We start from the raw sequence: 18,403 nt of genomic DNA, 5'->3' as shown, positions 1-18,403 counted from the left end.
GCTGATCACACAGGGTGGTTTTCTCCAGATGGGATCTAAACTCTTAATTTTATAAATAAATAAATACAGCACAGATATTGACAGTGTCCTGTTCATGAGATATCTCAAAGAGGGACAGAAAGGCTCCCAGCAGATCACAGGACAGGCACATTGGTACAGAAGGCCCATTTCCCAACTGCTTTACATCCCTCCATCTACCTGTAATGAGACTGTGAAGTATGAGGCTCAATTAATAGGTCAAGGGCTAGAACATATCTAATTATAAACCCATTTACTCCTAGCCTAAACATCCTAATCTTAGCCCCAAAATATACAAGTCTGCCTGGAGTGACACAAAGCAGCGAGAGCCCATGCAGGGACTTGCCAGCCTCTAAGAGTCCATGTTGTTCTTTCAGTTATCACAGTTTATTTTTTGGACATTGAGACTCCAGAGGCTGCAGAGCAGCAAGGCACCACAGAGAATACAGTGATTCAAGGATGAGGGGAACCTTTTCTACAATACCACTGGCTGTCTGTCTCCATATGATGTACTGCAAAGGTTAATTTGTTTTGAAATCCTCATTTTTAATTTGCATTACTGATCAACCTAGCAATTATAAATGTTAATCAATTCTTCAGTGGCCTTAAATTCAGAGATTGAGACTGTTGATCTAAATAAAAATTCCATCCCTTGCTCTGATTTATTAAAACTTGAGTGATATGGAGAACCCACTGTGTCAGAGCACCGATAGGAGCATGCTTTCAAAGCACATCCTTAATTAATTTTAAAGCAGGATGGACCAATTTATATCACTTTGATTTAAATCACTTTTGTTAATTGTGATTTAAATCACAATTTAAATAATTTAATTTACATTGCAGTTGTGCTTTCTAGCAGATATTCATGACAAAGGGTTATTCTCAGAGACTGACAACTAATAGAAATGCTTAATTCCAAAGAAAGGCTGCTCTGAGCTGGTATTTAGTATTTGTTTTTGTTAACTAAGAGAATACACTAATATCACACGTCACTATATATCTAAGCATTTATTCTGGGGTTTGATTTTCATGTTTGATTTATGAGAAAACAGGACATGGAATTTTTAGTCACCTGATTCACTTTTTAATGTGTGCTTTGTGTCATGCTGCTTCTGAACAAAAATATCCAGAAGAACATAATTGTTTAAGTGGAACTGCATTGTGTCCTGCATATTTTAGGAAATATTATCAAAATATTCCTTGCATTTCAAGGCAGCTGATGTGCTGAACAGTGCAAATATCAACAGCAATAAATCAGCTGAGCTATTTTTTCCTTGCTTCCCTGTTCTTCAAGATTAGAGCTGGTTGATCTCAGATCTTCCCTCCCTCCCACCCACCTTTTACTCATAAAATGGGAAAGGATAAGCAAATTTTCCTGTTCTTTCAACTACCAGTTGTTTTCCCAACTTGGAATATTCTAGTCATTAAGTGATGTAAAGCAGACAAAATAAAAATAAGAAAATGTTCTTTTTTGCACCTGCAAAAAAAAAAAAAAAAAAAAAAAAGAGGCTGCAGCTGTCAAAAGCTAGCTTATTACTCAAGAAACTCCAATTCCAGGTGTCTAGTTAGTAATTTCTCCCCTTTAGTGATTTGACATTCTTCAATTTTGGCAATAAATATATACTCAGTTGTTATTTTTATGAAAGAAGTTTTTATTAAGAAAATAAAATTTTATGTTGGGCATTCATAACAAATTTGTCATGGTTCCAGGACACAGGACTTCAAGTTTTATTTTCAGAAGAAAAAAATATTAATTTAAAAATTCAAAGATGAATTAATGTGTGTTGTAAAAACACACACTGATTTCTTGGCACTAAGGAGCCACAGACAAAAGGACAAGAACGTGAATGGACTAATTGCCATCTATTTTAAAAGGGAACACAACAAAAACGCTGTAGATTTATATTTTCTAGAGGATTTTTCTCCTGCCCTCAACTGACAAATTATGATTTTTGCCACCTTGATAGAGATTCTTCCGTTACCCACAAAGAAAACACTGGGCAATGAGCCCTCCCCACACCAGAATTCTCACACAACATGACAGAAAAGGCACAGCTCTCAAATCAAAGCGTTGTTTCTTAATCCAAATACTTATTCTCAATTCTATCTAAGCCTCTACCTGGTTAGTAATTAGTTACCTGAGTTCATATGGCTGCTGGGTAAGAGCTTTCCCACCCAGTTACCTGATGCAAGTTTACAGCACAGTTTTTTAGGGCAGTGATTTGTTTCAGTGGACTCAATCTAAAGGTTGGACACTATTATTTTGGAAGTCTTTTCCAAACTGAGTGATTCTATGAATCCCATCCCCATCAGCAGGACAGGCCATCAGCACTGACTGCTCAGACAGGCTGGCAGGAGGGCAGGGCTGGGGTCTGCACATTTCCACTCTGGGCAGCAGCACCAGAGCACTCACAATGCCCTCTGGAGCTGGGTAATAATTTCCCCAGGTTATTCTTGTATTTCACTAGCAAATCCTGTCCTGTGGCCCAAAAATCTGTAGAGTAACAGAGATCACATAAGAAATGTCCAGACTGCACTCTTCAGTGGGAATTTACATTAAGTCCTTCATTCCTTAGTCAGCCCCCAGAACATGCAGCCTTATAATAATTATAATAATAATTATAATAATTTTCAATCAGTTTTCTGAAATAAGAGACATTTGTTTTAAATTCTGCATGAAGTGCTGGAGATGTCACCTGGTACTTAGTTACTGGTAAGAATTCTGTGTTGTTGCTTAGAAAAGAATGAATTCTGCAGTATGGTAAGAACTTGAAACTAAATAAAACAAGCAAGTTAACTTTTCAGCAGTTCTGAGTGTGTAGCACAGGAATATGCTCACCCAAAAGATGTGGGAGCACTGGGAAGAGGCAGGCACTCACCTGGGAGGGAGCAGGACAAAACACCCAGCTGACTTTTCCATACAGTCTTGCAGAAGTATTTCCTAATCAAATGAAAACCTGAGTGAAAAAAAAATTCAAATGAAAATTTGATAAGTAAACAAAAAACTGATAAATGGGTAAAAGTGTTTCTGTGGAATGAGATTTTTTGCTTACTCTAAACTTCGGAGCAGGCACAGACTAAAAAGAGGTGCCAAAAGCAGTAACTGAGGAGCTGTCACTGTGCTGCAGTTAGGGACACACACCCACAAGTTCCCCTTAGCAATATCTCCTTTTCTGCTGAAAAGCACCATAGCTCCCAATTCCTCTGTGCAAGTGTCAGCCTACCTAGAACTGACAACTCAAACGTGCAGAACAGAAAAAAGGCATCAGCAAATACCTCAGTCCTGTATTTGGAAGCTGCATTATACATTCAAGACCAATTAAATACTTTAAAACTTCAGTGAGTACCTGCAAGAGTTTTGTCTGCTAAGTCCATCAAGTTTGCAGAACTTGCACAGGAGAATTGCAGAGGAATTTTGCAAGGGAAGGCTCAACACACAGATGTAATTTTTATGCTTTGGAACACATAGGAAATTCCAGCAATCATTGAATGAACTCTGAATGCCTTGCTGAAAGACATACATTAAGCAAACATAAACCACTAAGTAAATACATGGAAAAAGTAGTGCCTTGGAAGAAATAAACAAATGATATATGGCATCAGACTAAACAAGCTAGTGCAAGGCCAAGATAGAGCAGCTATCTCTGAAATCACTAGGAAGTAATCATAAAGAAACACTTGAAATAATAAATAAAATAGAAGAAGTAGTTCTCTTCCCCTACCACTCATGTCTGAAGCACTGCAGAGTGGCTTAGAGCTGGACATATCGTTTTCCTATGCTGACAGTGAAAGATGCTATACTGTGTCCACTGTACCTGGTCATCAAGAAATTACCTCTGCACAAGGATTCTTCATTTGCACAAAGCTGAGGAAATTAGGCTGCTCCTCTCAGGCAGCACTGGCTAAAGCAGACAGGGGTGTCTGAGGAACCACCACACTCCTGCTCCTGATAGTGAGGGGATCCCCAATTTTGGAACAAGCCTGGCATGCACCAAAGCAGCCAATGCTCAAATGACAAAATGATGAATATGGTACATTCCATCCTAACCTGATCCAAATTTCAGGTTGGCTTCCCTGACACCAGCAGCTCATCAAGATGTCTGTGCTGGCTAACTATTTCACCTCCTGTGTGAGGAAGGAAAACTAAACAAGTAAAACTAGCTGACATCAGGAAAATTGAGAAGCTGTAACTCATACAGAATTGGCCCAGAAATAATCAGATTCCTCACTCCTTTATTTGTTCCTGGACCAGATCCATTCTGTCCAGATAAACTCCTCCTGAGTGCACTACACAGCTCTGGTGTAATGAAGTGATGGGTCATGCTGGTGCTATCATATCCAGGATTTATGAGGAGACATTATCACCTCAAATAGGGAATGGGAGGGGGTAGAGAGATTGTGGCTCTGCAAACAAGGCTTCGAGGCATGTTTAGATGGGTGGCATGCAATCAATCAAATTAAGGTGCTGTGCATGGATGTATCTCCAGTGACCTCAGAGAGAATTCCAGCACACACTGGTGCAGGATCTGTTGGTTAGGAATTCATTAACCATGCACATGTATTAGCAAAAGCAGGCACACCTCCTACAGGTAATTCGGCATATTTCCTCTCCTTTCCCAAAAATAAAATGTTCAGTACTGATACCAAAGCTGCCTTCCCCGCTGATCCCCTTTTGTCCCTGTTTGGCACGTTACTTGCATTCTCCATTCAGCAGCAGCTGTGCATAACTGGTCAAACACTCCAAGTTGTTTGTCAAAGTTTTCCTAAGGCTTTTCATCTCCTGTTTTCCCATGAGGTGCCCAAACACAAGTCATCTCTGTTGGCTTTTGGTGCACATTAATTCTGAGCACAGCATCAGAACTGGCAGGTAATCAGTTAGCTGGAGGTTAAAGTGGAGCATTTTTTCCCTAACAAGGGCAATAAAAAGGTGGGAAAGATATTTCTGAATTAGAACACTTTTATTCAGGTAATATATTTCCTAGAGGCACACCTTTAATACCAGCTCATGGACAATTCTTTCACTAGATGCAATCTGAAAAGCCACTGGAGGTGGAGGAAAGCTAATCAAAGCAGAATGTCTGATTTATCACTTCTGAAATGCAAGGTGGGGGGGAAAACAAACTGCAGCCTCAAGGCTTTGGGCACTGAAACACTGCACCACCCTGGATCCATGATGACAGGAAGAGGAATCCTCCAGCTAACATCTCTCACACTTGTCCTCAGACTGTGGGAGATGTTACAGTGAGGGCACAAGGAGGAAACAGGGACCCTGAGGAGCAAGGGCAGGAATGCAGGGGCTAAGAGCACTCAGCTGGCAGCACGACACAGGAAAAGGGGTTTGGGGGTCTGACCACACACAGCTTTTGTCACACAGTGAAGAGGGAAATAGATCATATCTGCCACATCTTGTAGCTCTCATCTATAGCCAGCTAATTGGTAACAGGAGTTTTATATAAAGATGAACTCCATGGAATCTTTTAACATGAATAACGCTCAAATAATTTATTTGATTTTTGAGCTATCTCCTAGGAAACAGTCCATTTGTGTCAGCATTAAGGAGTAGGATGCCATGCATAGTTAGGAATGCCTGTTAACCTCCACCTCTGAAATGCTCACCCCTACAAGACAGGAGGAGAGAGGGCAGAATGGGACCTGATATCGAGGTACCATCCGTGGGAGCCTGGCTCCTATTTGTGCTTCAAGAGTTCTCACACCAAATTTATGCCCAAATTCTGTCATGTGGTGTCAGGCCAAGTGGATGCACAGGTATCTGAGTGAAGTCAGGAATTAATTTGACACATTATGGCTCCAAATTCCACAATGATTTGTGGATGTGAAAAACCCTCCTACCCTAATCGACAGGAATATTCATGTGCATGAAATTGGATGGGTAAAATCAGGGTAAGTCTCCAGAGAAACAAAACGATGTAAAGGCTGTTATTTATCCTGGCTATGCTATTTTTCTGAGAAGGAAAAAAAATGAAAGAGGAAAGATTTGAATTACAGCTCTTTGATGGGTAACATAGCAGTAGACAGGTTAGTCCTTGTAATCTGCTGGCACCATCAACAGAGCACTAAATCAAATATGTTTTTACTCATCTATTAATGCAATTCATTGCAATGGTTATTCAATATTTATGTTTGTGCGAATTACTGCATATTTCATTCTCTTTTGAAAACCAGGGTAGTTGAAATAGTATAGAATTTTATCTGACAGAGCTTTAATCTTTTGCTTATCATGGTTTCACCTGAACTGTTGTTCTGAAAACTAAATAAATGAGGTTTTGGTGAGATAAGAAGTTCCAGTATTAGACCCTGATACCATTGGTCATGGTGCCATGATACACCTGACATTCCTTATAAATAATAAGTGTGTGAAGATCTGGTTTTTTGACTGCCTGTATTAGTTTGAAGAAATAGCACTCACCATGCTGAGTAACATTTAACACTGCTCATACTGAAGTCAAAGTAGCAAAATTCCACTCTTTAGGAAGTAAAGATAACCATTTGCAGAAGTCAGGAAAGACTTTCTTCTCCACTTACAGGAATAGACATAGTCTGCAGCTCTTCTCTGCTAGTCATATCCATCACGGCACTCTCAATTTGGTACAAAGTATCTCAGAGAAAAATAGATCAGACTTCTCTAAATCAGACTATGCCTGCTGCTACACCCTAGCACTGAGATTGCAACTCAGCATCTTGTTCCACTCTGCAGTAAAGAACCGTCTGAAAGTTAGATTGGAGGACAAAATCTGCAAACAGACTTTAAGCGAAAATCACCTGACATCTTCTAGGTGCTCACCATTTCTAGTGTGCAGGTGAAAGAAGGTTTGCAACTTCTGTGGCTAAAAAGCTTTGTTCTTCAACCTTGTTCCCAAAGAAATCTTGTAGTATATACGTTAAGTCTAGTCCCAGGCCCAGGAAGATGAGAGAGACATCAAGAAAGTGCAGGAAGACATCAGCATGATTTACAATTCAGTTTTCAGAATCACTGGATATTTTTCTTTGTTTATTCTGTACAGGAGCAGTCAAATGGAGAACTTAGAATGACCTTAAAAAACTGAAAACAGAAACAGGAGACAACTCTTAATGCTGCTGTGCCATAATCCATGCAACCCCAAACCATTCTCCAAGGCAAGAAATAGAAAAACCCCATCAAGGAAATAGTTCCATAAAACAGAAAAACAAAGCATAAACAGAAAAATAAAACCAGACGCCAATGTGTACTCAAAGGAGCTATTAAAAGCAAAATGCTTGTCAGTATAGGATGCTCCACTGCACACATCTGGTGCTCTCAGCAATACAGAACATTTCTTTAATTGCTACACCTGAGACCAAGAGCAAGAAATAAATCTAGACACTGATCTCAACTTTTTTGGAGACAGGTAGAGATGAGTAGCAGCACAAGGACTTCATTGATGATAATCAAGCACTTATGCATTACTGCACTGAACAGACATGCTTGGGATAGACCTATGCCTCTAAAATTTGATGTCTGTTTTTCAAATCCTTCTGGTGCCAGACACTGCAGAGCTAACTGTGATAAGCCTCCCATGTGGTATATATCATCCAATACTTTTTGCACCATCCGAGATGTCAGTTCAGCAATACCCAGTGGAAGAGGCAATGGACGAGATGTCAGAGCAGCTGGACTGACTCCAGCCTGTTGCTTCTTCTCATGGGTTGTTGAGAGTCACTGAACTTTTCTTTCCTGTTTTATTTACTCAGACTCTAAGTACTGGGTGCATGTTTAGACAGCACCTTGCATGATGGATCCTCATTCTCTCTCAGGCTCTTAGAAATGTGTATGTCAGGATTATTCACATTTCGTGACTTTGACTTTTCCTGACAACAAACAGTGAAGCCTATGTGTTTATTGAGAGGAAAGAATTCAAAGACAGGCACAGCACAAGAAAAAGCATAACTATCACTTGCTCTGAGAAACTGTTTGGTGTTTCTAAGCTGGAAAATTAACTTGCTCAGCAAGTCCTCTTGCTCAGGATCTCTGTCCTTCACCTCTCAATAGGATGGTGAGAGGTTCCTCACGATTTTTTTAAGTGGTGTGAGTCCATGCAAAGGGTGGGTAAAATACTGAAGTTAAAATGTTCACATCCTTATTAGAAGCAATATGTTTTGCTCTGAATCCAAGCTGAATATTCTGAAATTGATTTTAATAATTTCTTTCGGAGTAACATCAAGGATTTCCTTTTCTTGACTCATTTGCTATAGCTTGTCCTTTGTGAACAGTGGCATATCATTGCCAGCTGTCATTACTACCTATACATTTCTCAGCTGTATTTCATGGAGACCATGTGACCTGGTACTCCATTTACCCCAAACATTCAGTTCTCAGCCCTGCCATTTTCCAAATCTGAAATGACATATCTTGAACTATGTTAACTACCTCAGAGCATTCTCATCCTTCACAAAATGAAATTTTAGCCATTTGTTGCCTTACAGCATATTTGAGGTCAGGAAAAAATATTAGGTTCTCATTCTTCAGGTGGGTACTCAGGTGCAAAATCAATTATAATCACATTCTTAGGACTGACCAGTACTAAATATAGGGTGCCCTTTTATAAAACACATGCAGAATAGGATATCAGCAACTCCTCTCCTGAAGACCACTGGCTCATTTTATCTGCATCTGCTATAGACAATGTCAAAAGATGTTATCTCAAAATTGTTATCTCAAAATTAAGATCAAGCCTGAGACTTGCTGATCCCTCCTTCTTTTGATGCTCAGGGGAGCTGGACATATTTTGAATGTCTGATTCGGTCTGTAGGGAATGTAATGCTTTTTTAACCAAGCTGGAATTTTGACCTAGAAAAGAATACCAAAGCACATTAATTATCTTGAAATGTGCTCTAATGCTGAATCAGAAGAGAACAAATTAAACTCAAGTCAAAATTCAAATGGTGAAAAAAAACCGAACCAAAACAAGAATACCCACAACGTTCAAAATGCCAACTATATTGGTCATAAAAAATTTTCTTATGATAGTTGTTATACGACAATATATTTTCATAGGTACCTAAACATAGATCATACATTTACTATGCCAGTAAGAGTTAATAAGGAGAGCATTTACAGTGATGCAATTCTATTTTTCCCCATCTTTAAGAAACTCCTGAGTCACTGGATTTGCAGAGCACATGTACCTTTCTCTTTCATGAAAGATTCCCCTATACAAAGATTTGTGACTAGTTCAATGACAGGAAATTCTTTTTTCCGGTTTAGAAATATCCTGAACATCACAAAGTTGAATTTCAGACTGCAAATACCTCTTCATTGTGCAACTGTCTTTTCCTCAAAACCACGTTAAACTTATTTAAGGCTTTTATTTCAATTTAATTTAAAATAGATTTCCTGAATAGATGAAAAGCCTTTGGGTTTTCTCCTGGCCTTCCCCTTGTTCCTACTTCCATGTAACGATGCCATAATGATTCACTATTTGATGTTCTCTGGTTTCAGACTTATACTATAATTGCCTAATTTCTTATGAGAAAGGCAGATAAGGAAATATTTCAAGAGGCTTGTAAATAGCTGACAAGGACCACAAGACTGCAGTTACATTTAATTTATAGCTGAAGTGTTTTGCTGTGCTAGCTGAAATATTGTGTTTGTATAGTTTTTCTGTGCAGCCTGTATCATTTATCACTCAGTAACCAGCGTGAACTACACATCTTGCTTTAAAACCTCCAAGTATTTTCCTAGTTACCACTACAGCAAGGTATAATATTCTTCTGGAGAACCTACAGTGGAATAATAAATTGCATGACTGAGTAAAAGACTTTCCTCTTTGATTTAACTCTAACCAGTCTTACCAACTAGAAGTTTCCAGTCCTGCACGGTTGCTTGGCTTTCCTGTGCCAAATGAGCCAGAGTATGATCTCATCCTGATTTCAGCCTCTTAAAAGTAGTTTTCTTAACTATTTTTTATTGCACTCCTGCAAAATAATTGAAGAAATAAAACCTTTAAGCTGTGTACTGAAAGCTGAACTTGCAATATCTTTCCATCCTGGCATTTAACTCTAAGAGGGGTAAGGGTTATGCAATATATCCAGCTCCCAGCATCGTGCTGCTGCTCATATGATCAGTGTTACAGGTGGTGGTGCTTATGCCAATAAGGAAGTTAATGAGAAAAGCCAGGCTGGTTCATGTTTTGTAAGAAAGAGAATTAAACCCTACATTCATCAACTGGAAAGAAAACAAACATTAGAAAGGAAAGAATGGGTTCAAAAAAAAAAAGAAATTCAAGAAAGAAGAAGGAAACTATCATAGCTAGAAATATCAATGAATAGTGTCAGACATGGCTATTGTGTAATGCTGCCTCGTTTACATGATTTATGTTAATATTGTTAGTTACTTCCTGAGCAATGGCTGAAATAAGGATTTATAAGGATATTTAAAAACAGGGTGAAAAGGTGGAGAGAGGAAAGTTCAGAAATCCAGAATAACTTGAGTTTAGAGGGGTGTCTACAGATCTCTGCCTTGTTCACTGGTGAAAACTTGAGGCCTTGTGAAAGGATTAAATGCAAAACAACCTCACCAAGATTTTAGTCACAGCAGATAGGTAATTCTTTACTGGGAGGATGGTGAGGCCCTGGCACAGATTGCCCAGAAAACCCAAAAACCTGTGGATGCCCCATCCCTGGAAGTGTTCAAGGCCAGCTTGGATGGGGCTTGGAGCAACCTGGTCTAGTGGAAGATGTCCCTACCCATGGAATGAGATGATCTTCAGGTCCCTTCCAACCCAAACCCTTCTATGCTTCTGAAATCACAGAAGTGAGAAACATTTGGTATTTTAGGTTCAGTCCAGTCTGTCTTTACTTCTGCATCTGCAGAGTTTTTCTTTGCAAACAGTGATAACCAGGTAAAAGTGAAGGACTTGCAGGTAAGAGCAATTTCTCCAGTTACCTACGCTCACACCTGGGTAGAGGAGAAATGAAATTGTGTGCATCATTCCCAGCTTTGGGAGAGCCCCCTTTCCCTCCCCTTCCCCACAGAAAGCAGTATAATCCTTTAAGTGGAGCTATGGTTAAAACCTACCCAAACACCACACAGACAGGTTTTGTTCTGACACATGTGGTGGTGTGCTATTTATTCTCTTTCTGACTAAAATTAATTGTAGTTAAGCACTCGACATTCCTCTCTGAGAACACTTCTGGTTTGGCAAAAGTTCAGCGAGAGTTAAAGAATCACTCACCTCCCAAAGCTATTCTAACTGGGAGAAAAAGAGGATGGGCAGGCGGAGCAGGTTGAAACACATGGATTAATTGGTGCTAAAGTAAATTAGTATATCTAGAGAGAAGAGTAGAATAAAAGGAGGGGGCTGTAAGCATGGATTGACCTTGAACTGCTCTAAGAAAGGATCTTAGATGAATTCCTTTGTTTCCTACTTAATCATTAATTACTGCTGGTGTTTTGCAAACACAGGCATGCCTACACCAGGTAATGCAGAGGTGTGCTGGAGATCCCCAAGGCACAGAGAAGAGGAAACAAGCCCTTCTGCACAGAGCACTGCTGGACCACAGACAAACCACTCCAGGCCCCCAAAAGAGCATCACCTCAGAGAGACATCTCACTTTGGTACAGTACCTGATCCAGCACTTAGGTCCTGTCTGCCCATGAGAAAAAGTGTGGGATGGAGACAGTCACTGAATAGAAGAACACAAACACATTTCTTCAAAATATAGAAAATAAACATCTACGTTAGATTGCCTTGGTTTCTCTGGGCCTGTTTTACAAGGGAATATTCTTGAAAATCAGATTCAGTGTCTGAGATGGATTATTTTGTGCTAGTTGATAGTCTGTGAACATCTCAAATATTGCCCATGAGAGGAATAACCCCATCGAGGAAGACTGCTTGCTCCATAGACAGACCTCCATTTCAGTCTCCTCACACAGAATGTCCAGTAGAAGAAGTGTCAGAGTGCATGGTCACAAATGGGCAGTGAGGCAGGTTTACCACCTAAAATTCTGTAGATCTCAGCAAGAGCCCAGACCAAACTAATTGCAATGGTGCTGCCTCCCAACCTGAGAGCCTCACGGCTCACCAGGACCAGAGACAGTCACCAGATGCAGATGTGGACAGCACAGGCTCAGCAGAGCCAGGACCTGGGGTATTTTTTGTTCAGGAAGTTTCCTCTGCTCTCTTTGGGAACGTGGTAGAAGGAAGCTCAGACAGCATCAGGAGATTCTGCCATGCCCTCAGTAGATTGGTTTGTGTGTACCCCATGAACAGCCTCAGCTTTGGTGCCTGGTGTGATGCCTAGAGAGGCTGTCTGTCTAACAGAGGTTAGACAGTGTTAAAGGAATAAAGCAGGCATTTATTAAAAGGCCGTGGCTACACCCAAGATGGATGGCTTGTCACGAGTTTTCACACTTTTATAAGTTTTGGTCCATTTGCATACTGGGGGTTAATTTTCCAATTCCAGCTCCATGTTCTGCAGTCCCATCCTCCCAGATTCTCTCCTCAATTCACTGTTTGCACTTTTTGGGCCTGAAGCTGCAACAATGTCCTTGGTTCTCAGGCTGGAAAAGGACTGTTTTGTCTAACTAGACTGTGAAGAGAACTTGCTAACACTTTATATGCAGTTCAGTCACACACCAATGCAGTACAGAATCTGAGAAAGAGAAAAGCTAAAACTTGAGGCATCAGGTGCTGAGTGAAGATACCAGAACGTGGTTCCCAAAGGAAAGTCCCTGAGGCTGCTCATACCTCACCCCATCCTTTAGGGATCTCCAGAGGACATGAAGTCCCTGAGAAAAAGGAACAAATCTAATAGCTTTTCCCACTTAAAAATAAACCCATTAATGAGAGGAAGCAGGGCAGGTGGCTCATTTCCCGAGCTCTGCGACGCTGATTGCAGGGCGAGTCCAGCTCTGATACACTGGCCAGGTCGGGGCCATTGTCCCATAGACCATGCACAGGAAGGAGAGCCCAGCAGGTCCCAGCACCTGGGGCCACACCCTGGCACCCCAAACCTCGGTGGGACCCACAGATCCCTGTGCACAGCCAAGCAAATTTCCCCTTCTTTGCTTTCTCTATTGATGTTTGACCACCTGCTGCACCAGCAGAACACTGGAAGCTGCTGCTTCCAATGGACTCCAGACACTCACAGGAAAAAAAAAATAAATAACCACAACCCATGCGTTTAGTACACATATGAGAAATCAGTGACGTTTTCCTCTTCCGTGGTTCTGGTTAAAAGAGTAAGCACCAAACCGGGGAGACGAATCACTTCCCATCCCAGATACTGTATTTAGGGATGTGCTTATCTGGAAAGCCATGCCAGGAACACTGTGAGCAGGAAAGCACTGCTTGACAACTAAGCCCTTCCTCCCAATTTAAGACATTTTGTGACCTCCTGGGTCTTTCTTTAAAGAAGCCTTTCCCTTCTATCAGTCTGGCTCCCTGTTCTCTGTGGCAGTGGCTGATAAATTAAGATGACAGTATGGATTGATGAGGCTGAATCTGCCTCCATCCTGGCTCATCTCTCTCCTTGACGCTGCAATGAAGCCACTGTCCCAGTGTGTGTCCAAGGAACAGTCTAAGCTGTCATAAATCCAGGCTTTCCCAGCAAGATCAAGAAGGAGGAGGGCTCTCAAAGGCCTCTGCTGAGGCAGGGGAAGCTGTAACAAGTGTGTGAAAATTAACTAGATTCATGTTTACATTTGCTATAGCTACACATATGGGCAGAGGCAGTCATGCATTGCTTGGGTCCCACCAGATGTGAAGGGTTTGCAGCTGGGAAATCCCTTTTTGTTCGTGTCACCCAGCCCGAGTTCCACTCCTCAGCACACCAAGCACAGCTCCCAGCAGGGGATGACAAACCAAATGCTTGCACCTGTGTTGTGCAGACATGTATATCCAGAGATTTTGCTGGCCACTGTGAAAACAAAGCCTCTAACACATGGATTCAATGAAAATAGGGTGGGCAAAGCTCTGCCCCCACACGCTTGCAGAGCTCAGTAGGAATGAGATGTGTTCATCCTGCTGGTTTGGGATGTCACACATCGCTTTCTAGTAGCTGCTCCAAACATGGGATGAGCATTTCTTGCTCCTAACTAAGAGCATTTCCCTGTCTGCCTCCTGGGAGCTGCTTATGCCCTCTGTGCAGAGCACAGGGAAAGGCTGGCTGCAGATGCATCACTGCCCTGTCTTCAGAGGGAAAGCAGCAGCAGCAGCAGTTTAACTCCTTTCTCCCCACTGTCAGAAAACACAATTGCATCAGAATGAGCCCATCATTGAAAAAGTTACATTTGTCAAATTGGCATTACATTTGTCAGACTGCTAAGTAGCTCACAAACTGAGGCCAAGGATTGTGATTCCTCTGAGCTTTCTGGTACTCACTCTGACTGTCAATTTAATACCCCAGCAGAACAGGGCTCCTCTCCACTGTTTTTGGCTGAGGATTGAGACTAGATTAATTAAAGTGACTACTTTAATCTTGGAGTTTATGAGTGAAAACTGAGCATCATAAAATGGAGAAATATGTTTTTTGCCCTTAGTATTTTTTATACTTCCCGGGAAAATGTCTAAATTGATGACAGCACAATATCTCTCTTAGTTCTGGCCTTACCTTCACTGTTTTCTGTAAATGAAAAAGGGGAGGGAAAGGTTCAGATTTGATAGACTTCAAAACTAAATATGTTTCCATATAGCCATTTGCAGAAACAATCATAGACTTTCATCAGTTTCCCTCTTCTGGAGGATTAATAATCTGTCATATAAGATGTCTTTTTGCCATTTTGTTAAGGAAAAACCACAAGCATTAAACTTCTGCACTAGGTGCTAATTCTTTGACAGTTTGGGCTTTTCTCTGTGTTTAAGTAGAGAGTATTTGCCCTTCATTCAGGGGAAAAAAATCTTTACCTGGAAATCACCTTCTGTGCAATTACCTGTTAAGACTACAAATGGTGCAAGGCTTCATTACTTTGGAGAAGATTTTCATGTGGAAATAGCTCTCCTCACAGGGGGCTGCCAACTTTGTTATTAATGGCTATCCCCTCACATTCTTTTCTTTGGACTATTGCACTATTGCTACTGCTGTGGAGCAGGTCTTGCCCAAGGGAGAGGAGCTGGTGGATTCCAGGGGGTGGCTGGGAAGTGGCAGTGAGGAGTCAGGTCATTCATTACCCACCAGGTCTACCCAAAAACAATAATTCACAACTTGCAGAATGCAGTCAAGTGCATTCCTCTCCAGGGTGATTAAAGAAATATTCAGTTTGGTGCAACTGAGGTACAAAAGCTCTCTGTGTCCTTCCTCTGCCAAGCATAGAAGAATGCCTTGCTTTAAATGATTTACAAAAACTCCCATATGCCAAAGACATATCATTTACATGGAATCCAGGCAGCTTCATGCAATCACTGATTACACATAATTGTCCCAAAAGTGAGGGGCAGGGGGAGTAAATCAGTTTATCAGTGTTCAAGGTTTATTTTACTTTTCCCAAAGGAGGAGAAGCATAGGTTTGCTAGGAATCCTTTTTTTTCTCTACTAAGGGTAAAAATCTGAAATGAAGAATAAAATGTAAAATAAAATTTCTAAGTTCTGATTTTGTAACTGCATCCAGTTTAAAATGTACAAATAATATAAAATTGATTTAAAGAAAATTCTCATTAAACGAGAAAAGTAGAAGTGACAATGAATGAAAAATTCAAGCAAACTATTTTCCTTTTCTTGTTTCTCCCAGGCTTCTGCTCCCCCAAATCTGTAGCAATAAATCACATGCAGGTTTCTTCAAAACACTGCTAAGCATCCAATAGGAGCAAATGATGTATATAACTTAACAGCAGTTGTGCCCTACCATATTAAAAATCAATTACGCTTCACATCATGTAGTCTCAACTTATAGAAGATATTTGTGGTGCTAATTTGAGTTGTCCTGGATAATTAGAGGATCTCTATCTCCATCATTATAAAAAAATTACTTTTGCTAAGATTTGCACAGAGGTTCTAATAGCATTACCGTCACAATGATTTTAATAAAAGCCAGATTGTGTCTAGCTCTAATACTCCAAATCTTTAATGAATTTATCCCATAATATCCACAGAAGAAAACTGAGCACTTTTATGCCAGTTTTCAATCAGTAGGGAGCTGAAGCTCAGCAGTAACAGGGTTCAGACACTCAGAGATGTAAGAACCCTGCTTTACCTCCACTTTTAACACACACATTGCAAAAAACCCCAACGCAACCACAGGGATGGGGACAGGGAAAAGAGGTCAGACCTTTCCTGCAGAGGACCTGAGCTTCCAACAGCAGAATACCCACGAGCTGGTGTCTGTCTTAATGCACTGCAATATTTCTAGCGTCAGCCTGGCTTTATCAGGGAGGATACAGAGACACAAGCCTTTAATAAGCTATAGAATGTGGCAGTGGGGAAAAATATAAAAAGTACTGGAGATTTTCCTGCAGCAGGGAGAGGGTTATTTGCCTCAGAAGGGTTATTGTTTCAGAATTGTTTGATGAAATAATAAACAAAATAGTGCAGTGCTAATAGTTTCTGTAGACCCATGCTGCCTTGCAATGCAGAGGAGGATGTGTACTCCCTGCCCAGACAGGGCTTCCTGCATAGCTCCAATGTGAAGGAACACGCACTCATTTGTCAATGACAAAGAGCTAGAAGGCAATTTCTTAGCCTTAGTGCTTTCTCTTAAGCAGGAATAGTCCCATCAACGTTCGAGGTGTGTAAGGAGATTCAAATGGTTTAAATGCTCAGGCTTCTTTTCTACATTGAATTAAGACTGCACCGAACCAATATTGCAGAGGACAAAGGTCAAGGCGTTATTTATATAATACAAGGATGTAATGCAATAACCGGCTGTTGGAGGCACGTAAGTGAAAGATCAGGGACAAAGCTGCAGACAGGATGTCAGCAGTGCACAGGGAATTAGCCATGCAACTCCCTCTCATTAATTACAGATATGCACGTCCCAACCACCATACATCATTATCAAGGCAAACCCAGCAGTAACTGTGATTCATGCTTTGCCATTAACAGTGCAAGAAAAGGTGAAAAAGGATTGTGCTCTTCTGGCACCATTAGGTAATCATGTGGGTTCTTCCTTTGTCCAATCTGAAATGAAACAGCAGCCATGGAAAAACATGGTAAGGAGGAGCTTTCATAATTTCCTGAAGTGCCATTATTAGTCATGTTACTATATAAGGAAGAACTATTTCCATACCCATTGTCAGGTAGCAATATAATATTTTTCTATGAAACCCTAACGAATTTTAATATTGTTACACCTTGCAAGATCTCAATGAGTATGTTCTGTGTCAACACACCTGTCAGAGACAAAAAGATTTAAAAGCTCAGAAGGACCTTGAAAGTTCCATTTCTAAATATTGCTTTTGTCCAAAGTGTGTTGCTTGCTTAACATGGGGCACACCCTGCAACTTTAATCCCAGTCAAATACATCTACAATTTATTGGAGACCATATGTTTGGGGTACAAGACTACTTAGTTTTGTGCCAAACATTCTCTTACTATGTTTTTGCAAAAAAAAAAAAAACCAACAAAAAAAAAAACCAACAAAAACCCAACAACAAAAACCCCCAATTTCAGCAACAAAAATGCAGGAATTTCACTTGTTATATCTGCTGTAGATGCTGGTTCCTTCTTATTTTTTTTTAATATGAGCATCACATCCTATTCAAAATCTGACCTTCCAGTCTGTGCAAGAATGCCACAGACAAAAATCCATCTTAAGGCAACAGAATGTACCCAAGGCTTTACTGCCTTACTCTAAGAGCCTGTTGACATTTGGTTTTGTCCTCATGACATCTATAACTAATGCAAGATTGGAGCCCTCACCAAAGGCTTTAAAATGAAGTTTACCAGCATTAACTGCCATGTAGCCTTTTTCAAATATTTTTCATACACTTTCTGCACCAGATTAGAAAAATGCAGGTCTTCATGCAGTCTTTAATGGAAAAGATCTATCAAAGGTTTCTGGTAACCAGGTGTACCCCATTTCCCAGGCACTCTGCTGGCAGGGAACAGTGACTGATGTTCTTTACCTCAAGTGAACTGTACCCTGTAGGCTGGGAAAAAGCCAAGCCAAGAATCTGCTCTTGACTCGAGCTTTTTTACAGGTAAAAAAAAAAACAGTTATGGCTCATGTTCCCTACAGAGTCTTGAACAGAGTCTCCCTTTTCAATCATTGGTCTCCAGAAAGATAAAGGTCAAATATACACTATTGGTAGGCTTTGCCCAGTCCTCAGGGATGGCCCAATCCTCCTCCCTCTCACACAGGGCAGCACATGATCCCAATATCTGCATGTACTACAATGCCTTCTGTTACCTACTTTCATCACAAGACTTCTTTATTTTTTTTAAACACAAAACTGGTGTTTTCAGAAAAGAAAGA

The 18,403-nt window shown here is 40.6% G+C and overlaps 1 long non-coding RNA gene across 8 annotated transcripts in view; it reads right to left on the bottom strand.

The window, feature by feature from the left end:
* The window catches only part of LOC106851309 (uncharacterized), a 78,289-nt gene that overhangs the window by 4,750 nt on the left and 55,136 nt on the right, over positions 1-18,403 (bottom strand). For 3 of the 8 annotated variants that reach the window (XR_015805991.1, XR_015805995.1, XR_015805990.1), the window contains exons 1-4: positions 9,847-9,972; positions 6,821-7,078; positions 3,366-3,526; positions 2,898-2,975 (exon numbers count right to left, since the gene is read on the bottom strand). This is a non-coding gene — a long non-coding RNA (uncharacterized LOC106851309). Of the gene's footprint in view, positions 1-2,897; positions 2,976-3,365; positions 3,527-6,820; positions 7,079-9,846; positions 9,973-18,403 lie in introns of those variants that run through there. The other 5 variants (XR_015805993.1, XR_015805994.1, XR_015805996.1 and 2 more) reach the window with 3 other exon arrangements.

This window comes from Sturnus vulgaris, chromosome 11 (genome assembly GCF_052056855.1).
Source record: "Sturnus vulgaris isolate bStuVul1 chromosome 11, bStuVul1.hap1, whole genome shotgun sequence".
Taxonomy (NCBI): Eukaryota; Metazoa; Chordata; class Aves; order Passeriformes; family Sturnidae; genus Sturnus; species Sturnus vulgaris.
The sequence above is the reverse complement of the archived record's forward strand: the minus strand, read 5'-3'. Positions and strand labels throughout refer to the sequence as shown.